The following is a 7,509-nucleotide window of genomic DNA, read 5'->3' as shown; positions in this document are numbered from 1 at the left end:
CAAACAACGCACACAGACGGGTACTAATACACGAGGATACATTTATTAATACATCAAATATGCATATAAACCTAACAGATCTTATCGAGAGGGTTATCAGAATACAAAAGGTATATATACAATCAGTTACAAAGAGTTACATATATCAAGAGGACATACGTTCAGTATATCATTCATTTAGACCGTTTCATAAAGTGAACTTGGTTACAACTTCTACATTAGATACTGAAAACAAGTACATAACTCTTAGGAATTAAATTGATATCAACTGGTTGGGATAACAATTGAATTCTTGAGCTGTAATGCATTTTAGTTGAATACTCATCCAATCTCTGGGGATTCAGATCTCCTGCGGGCTCTCTGGTTCCGTGCCAGGCTGTGCTGTGCTGCAGATGCTCACTGACCGGCTAGTTAGTGTTGGCTTTAACTAGCAAAGTTTGTGCACAGGAGAAAAGATGACTGTGGGTCCCAGCAAGTCAGGAAGAGGACCGGTTCATTCCTGATGAAGCGCTAGTTCTGAATAGTGATTCAGCTGTCCACAGTTCCGACCTGTTCACGAGGCTTGCTGCTGGTGCTAACCTCGGGTGGATCCTCTGGTTACTCTCTGGCAACCTCCGCTCTAGACTCTTAGAACAAAGGAAAGTTCTGGCACTCGGACACACTGGCCGTTCCGTGGTTGTCCGGGCTGAGTCTCAGGATGGTCAGGAGGCGCGCTGCGAGAATGTCCTGCCCTTGGGAGCCTTTAGCTCCTGGGCCGTCCTGCCCTGGAATTCTCCTTTGAATTCCCTTTAGAAAAGTCCACGAAATAGTCTCTCAGGCCCTCTGTGTTGCCTGTTTTTACCTGGAGGAACTTCACCTCGTTCATTGGCTGAAAGTTCCACGGGCATTACATCACGAGTCCCACGTGGGTTACTCGGCCCTACCAGTCCCTGATTGGTTGATCAAGGTGAGATATGAGCCACTTACTCCTGACACTTAGGAATGCAGTCCAGATGTATATCTGGCACACCCTAGACAGATAGGTGCCAATGGATGACCATTGATCATGATAGCCAGGCTTAGCTAAGTGCATCCCCATTTGGGAGCTGTCCCTTAACAAAAGAAAACATCTTTAAATCAGCCTGCATGAATAGTTTCTCTGTGGCTGCACCACAGAGATGAACAGAGAGATGGGGCCTCATTTGGAAAAGCACAGCAACACTTAATTCTGTCTTATTAACAAGCATTGCCGCTACAAGTGAAAGACTGAAGTGAAATAGAGCGGGGACGAAGGCAGTGAAGAGAGAGAACGTGGGAAGAAGAGCGTCGTAAAAGAGGTGATGGAGCTGTCCTCTCTAAAAGATGGGTGCCAGTGAGCCCTGCTGCTGCTTATGGTCACACCCCCTTGAGCACTCCTGATCTTGTCTGATCTCGAAAGCTAAGCAGGGACGGGCCTGGTTAGTACTTGGATGGGAGACCGCCTGGGAATACCAGGTGCTGTAAGCTTTTAAGCGCAGGAGGCGCCCTATCCCCGCTCGCTCGCTCATTCCCCTGTTCACACGTGCAGTGCGGCTTTTCCGTCTGTTTATTTGTCAGCTTTGGCGAGAGACGGGTGCTTGTGTATTAGCGTGAGCGTTTTTTATTCTGATCATGAACAGTTTTACAAGTCCGCAAAGGATCGAGGAAAGGTTTATCGCCAGCTGAAAAGAGACACAGCGCTTCGGCTGTGGAGACTTGTTCGGCTGGCGTTCGGGGAGTCGCGTTTTTCAGAATTGTATTGAGATCGTTTTCCACAGAGCTCAGATGTCAAAGCACAGCAGCAGCTCTCCACAGCGATCCTCTATAGCGCCCTTTCTCCCGCAGCTCCGTCCTCATTGGAAGGAAGCAAGAGTGAAAGGCTGAAGTGAAATAGAGCGGGGACGAAGGCAGTGAAGAGAGAGAACGTGGGAAGATGAGAAAAACGCAAGGGAAAAAAAGCAGCGTCGTAAAAGAGGTGACGGAGCTGTCCTCTCTATAAGAAGGGTGCCAGTGAGCCCTGCTCTCGCTTACGGCCACACCCCCTTGAGCAGGCCCTCTGACGTCACAGGGGGCGTGGTCAGCGTGAGAGCAGGAAGAAGGAGAGGAATAGAGGATTTGTTTGTCTCAAGTAAGACTTTGTTTTTTGTGAATTTTTGGGGTTTTTTGGTGTTTTTGGTTGATTTTTGAAGCCCTCCCCTTCAGCCTAGCGCTGTTTGGGGAGGGGAGAGACTTTTGGTTTTTTGTTGTTGCTTTTTTGTTGCTTTCTGAGTCCTGTTTGTGTTTTAATGGAAGGAAAAAACATGGAGGCAGAGAATGTTATTGTAGTGGAGGAGGAGAGTGGTGTAGGAAAGAGAAGGATGAGGAATTCAGACCGACCCCCCCGGCGGGTTTTTGCAAGGGCGCATACTGTTGTGGTGGATGTGAGCGGCGTGGAGAAACCATCTGCGGATGCTATTATCGCAGCGGTGCACGGCGTCTGTGGGGAGGGCTCTCTTTTTGCCTGTCGCCCCCGGACGCCAAAAGAGTTTGAACTGACTCTGGACTCAAAAGAACATGCGGACGCGGTGGCTGTGGGGCTGGATGTGCAGGGCACACCCTGCTACTGCCGCTGGCTGGAGCGGAAGGAGGTAGTGGTTTCCTTTCTCCACCTCCCGGCATATATCTCAGATGAGACTATCAAGGAGAAGCTGAGTAGCTGGGGGGTGAGAGTGATTTCGGACATCAGGATGCGCCACTACCCCGGGACCACCATTGCTGATGGCACGAGGTTTGTTCGGATTCACTTTCCCGAGCATGTAGCCTCGTTGCCATACAGCACCCGCTTCGCCACGGCAGAGGGGGAGCAGTACTTCAGGGTCCTCCACGACCAGCAACAAAGGGTGTGTCATGTCTGCCTGGACTCGGGGCACATCGCCAAGGACTGCCCTGAGTTCCTCTGCTATGAGTGCTGACAGCCCGGCCACCGCGCCAGCAACTGCACCGCTGCCAAGTGCCCAGACTGCCTCCATGCGCTCATGAGCTGCAACTGTGAGCCGGAGCCGGAAGATCCAGCCGCCGCAGGAGCAGCTGCCCGCAACGCTGAGGGGGTTGAAGATGGACTACAAGTGGCCGCTGCAGCTGAGCATGGAGAGTTGCCAGCAGCGGCGCCCCAGGACCCCGGTGAGCCAGCAACGCCCCAGCCGGTGATGGGGGAGAGGCAGAGGGAGGCCCCTCCAATCCTGGGTACAGCGCAGCAGAAAGGAGCCGGGGACCAGCCAGCATCTCCACCAGCAGGGGCGCCCCGTTGCCCTAACAAACCTGCTGCGTCCCACTCTGTGCCGCAAGAGAAGCGGAGGGAGGTTGCTCCACAACAGGCGGCGGTGCAGCGTGGTGCAGCTGAGATCCTACGGGCACCACCACCACCAGAGGCGGCCCCTCAGCGTACCAGTGGGCTTATGACACCCCAGCCTGTGCAGGGAGAGAGGCAGAGGGAGGAGGCGACGGCACCAGCACCACCACCACCATCACCGTCAGCGGTTCCCCAGCTTACCGGTGAGCCAGCAGGGCCCTCTTCTGGGTCCAGGGATGAGAAACCTGCTGGGGTCAGCAAAGGCGCTGCTGCGAGGCGTGTGACCAAGCGGCAGCGGCAACGGCGACAAGATCCTGGCAAGGTGGACATAGGCCCAAACGAAGAGACCCCCGAGGACCCAGAGGAGCCTGAGGGGAAGCGCCCGGTTGCCCTGCAGCGGCCACAAGACACCGCCCTGCCTGGTGAGGGAGCCTCTTCAATACTTGGGCAGGCACCGTTGGCAGAGACTGAGGAAGGGGAGTTGGATATGGTCGTGGGAGGAAAGGTAGGGGAAGTGGTGGAAGAAGGAATGGAGGATGGGTGTCTGGAGATGGATGGGGCAGGGACAGAGGAGGGGAAATTACAGGGCATGAAGATGGAGGGGGAAGGGAGGTGGTGGAGATGGATGGGGTGGAGAGGGAGGACAGGGAGGAGGGGGAGGGGAGTGGGCGAGCCGGGGTACAACTGCCTGGGCCCTCGAAGGCTGGGATCCAGTGGCACCACGTCAGGCCTCAGCCCAACCTCAAGCCCAGTTCAAGAGTTGTCCGCAGACCCATCCCTGATGTCTCTGCGGTGGCGGAGACAGGGGCTGGGGAGGAAGCGGCAAGTGTTGGCAATGAGAATGTGGCAGAAAGGGCAGGGGAACTGTCGTGCGGGCCGGAGAATTAACTTCACTCTTTCCCGGCCATATGCGTGATGGCATCTTTCGCCTCTTTAAATGCCAACGGGCTGAGGGACGGAGCGAAGCTGGGGGCAGTGTTACCTCTGCTGGGGCGGACGGATGTTGTCTGCCTCCAGGAGACCTTCTGGGACGTGGAGTGTGTCCGGAAGGTGCGAGCACAGTGGGACGGGGAGCTGTTTTACAGCAACGCCTCCAGCCTGTGCAGGAGGGGGGGTGGCCGTGGTGGTGAGGAGGGGAGTGTGCGAGAGCGTCAGGCTCCTGCACCGCGACACGGACGGCCGGCTCCTGCAGGTCTGTCTCGGGTTTCCAGGACAGTCCGTGCTGCTGAGCAACATCTACGCCCCCAATGGGGAAGCGGAGCGGCTCGCCTTCTTCACGCAGCTGGAGGCGAGCTGCTTTCAGCAGCCAGGGCTGGTCGTCGGAGATTTTAACTGTGCACTGAGTGCGCTCGATGTCGCGGTTGGGATGACCTTTAAGAGCAGCGCTGCTCGCAGCTTCCTGGAGCGCAGTGCGGAAGCTCACGGGTTCGTGGATGTGTGGCATCAGGCTTATGGTGCGCGGAGGGACTTTTCTCGGCGGCAGGTCGTTGAAGGTGTCTTGAGACAGAGCCGGATCGACCTGTTGCTGGGGCACATGAGTCTCTTCCCGTGCCGGAGCCGGATGCGCTATGTGTTCATGACCCTGAGCGACCATGCTGTGCTTCACTTCTCTCTAGCAGTGGCACAGGAAGACCGGGGCCCCAGCCTCCTGTGCTTTAATAACGCGCTCCTGGGGGAGGCTTCATTCTGTCAGGGCATAGAAGACCTAATCCGGCAGCAGCTGCAGTGTCCCCTGTATAGGTCAGAAAAGCTGGTCTGGTGGGATAATCTCAAGTACGCCATCAAAGAGTTCAGTATCTCGTATGGCCTGTCCCGGGGGCGGGAGAAGGCCAGGCGGGAGAGACAGTTTCGGGCTCGGATCGCCTCAGAGCTCGGGCTCCTGGCAGATCACGGCGGGGGCTGCGAGCTCTTGCTGGAGCTGAGGGGTGAGCTGCAAGCCCTGGAGGAGGAGAAGTGGAGAGGAGCCAGGGTGCGCAGCAGAGCCCACACAGTGGGCAAAAGACGTATAATATACGTCTATTAAACGCATACCTTAGACGTCTAAATGTGGTCCGCAATTCGTCTAAAATGAAATTCTAATATACGTCTATTGTTATACGTCAATTATACGTCTATGATTAGATGTGCATTATACGTAAATGGTTGGAGTTCTATTATACGGATAAATTTAGAGGACTATTATACATATATGGTTGGGGTTCCAGATAACTTTAGAGGACTATTATACGTATATGGTTAGAGATCTATTATACAGATAACCTTAGAGGTCTATTATACGTATATGGTTAGAGGTCTATTATACGTATATGGTTAGAGGTCTATTATACGGATAACTTTAGAGGTCTATTATACGTATATGGTTAGAGGTCTATTATACGGATAACTTTAGAGGACTATTATACGTATATGGTTAGAGGTCTATTATACAGATAACTTTAGAGGACTATTATACATATATGTGTAGAGGTCTATTATACATCAAAGATAGGTTTTACAGGTGTAGAAACTAGTAAATCAAGCCAATGATTTGGTTTAGAAATTTATTCTGAAAATACACATTCACACCTGTGTAGTGGTTTGATGGGTTTACTGAGACAATTATTAATTGTAACAGTAATCGCAAGGTTGTTCGTTGTAGCTTTTAGAAAATCAATCGTCAGAACAACTAACAACGCACACACACGGGTTCAATACACGAGATACATTTATTAATATAAATTGTGCACCAAAGATATACTAGTCTGCCTGGATACGAGCGGCAGACCTTACTGTGAGGGTTATCAATATACAAGGTATATAATCTCGAAGAGATGCAAACACAAAGAGATACACAACAGAGAATAGATGTCAATATATATCGTTCGGTTACCAAATCGCTAATCAGTGTTATTACCCACTGTTACTCTAAACTCGGAAGTAAATACATTACTCATGAATTAAATTGATAACAACTTGTGTTGAGGTACAATTGAATTCTCGAGACGCAATGTAGAACATGGGGTTTACTTATCCACTGTGTATGGATTTGGAATCTCCCGGCACGAACACCAAACCAGCTGACAGGCTCTGTTGCAGCCTCTGTTGCAGCGGTTGTCCAATGGGCGTTGTGTCGGCATCCTCTGGCTACCGGCCAACCAGTCAAGGTGCAGCTCGGAGAAGGACGGGCGGAGGAATCTGACTGCGGCGTGCAGGGCAGTCGTTGCTCCGAGGGGATTTACCAGCAGTCCGGCTGGCTAGTAGAAAGTCTCTATGCACAGAGTGTGACTGCGAGTCCTCACAAGTCACTCTTTTGCCTGGGAAGAAGCTGGTTCGTTCCCGGTCCAGTGCTGCTTCTGAATAAGCTATTCAGGTTGTCAACGAGGGTCCAACTGTAGGCTGCCGTTGATCAAGCGGAGCATTCACGCTGGTAGAATTCTGAGTACGTACGGGATCCTCGGCCTCGCGCTTAGAACAAAGTCCAAGTCCTTTTGCAGACAACAGCAGTTGTCACGTGATTGTCTCTGAGGATGCACGAAAATGGCCAAGGAGAGCCCCGATCTGAGCTTGCGCTCCCTTTTTGACCAAGACCCAGATGTGTGCTGATTGGTTGAGAGTTTGGCGGGCATTGGAGACCCACGTGGTATTCCCACGCCCTGCCAGTCCCTGATTGGTTGGTCAAGATGAGATATAAGTCACTTACTCTTGACACTTAGGAATGCAGTCCAGATGTCCATTCGGCACTCCCTAGACTGATAGGCGCCAATGGATGACCATTGATCATGATAGCCAGGCTTAGCTAAGTGCATCCCCGTCTGGGAGCTTGTTCCTTATCAAAAGAAAACATCTTAAATCAGCCTGCATGAAGACTTTCTCTGTGGCTGCACCACAGAGATGGAGGGTGAGATGGGGCCTCCTTTAGGACAGCATACCAAAGCTTAATTCTGTCTTATTAACATGCATTGCCACTACACCTGAAAAATATGTATTTCAAATTATACATTGTATACAATCAATCAACAATCAACATACGGGCAATAATCATAAAAAACACAACTAGCTACAAATTCTGGTAACATGGCAATATACAGTATAGTAATGACAAACACAAACTAATTACATTAATACACTAACTCAAAACCACATTTATTCAAATATAAATTTTAAAATGTACAACTTCTATATTTCCAAGAAAAAAAATATTACAA

The 7,509-nt window shown here is 51.4% G+C and overlaps 1 pseudogene; it reads left to right on the top strand.

Moving 5' to 3' along the window:
- Window positions 1-1,366: 1,366 nt before the first annotated feature.
- Window positions 1,367-1,485, top strand: LOC148824628 (5S ribosomal RNA; annotated as a pseudogene).
- Window positions 1,486-7,509: the final 6,024 nt, after the last annotated feature.

The sequence above is a fragment of the Atractosteus spatula genome, chromosome 10, assembly GCF_055471065.1.
Source record: "Atractosteus spatula isolate fAtrSpa1 chromosome 10, fAtrSpa1.hap1, whole genome shotgun sequence".
Taxonomy (NCBI): Eukaryota; Metazoa; Chordata; class Actinopteri; order Semionotiformes; family Lepisosteidae; genus Atractosteus; species Atractosteus spatula.
This window is presented reverse-complemented; position numbering and strand designations above follow the sequence as displayed.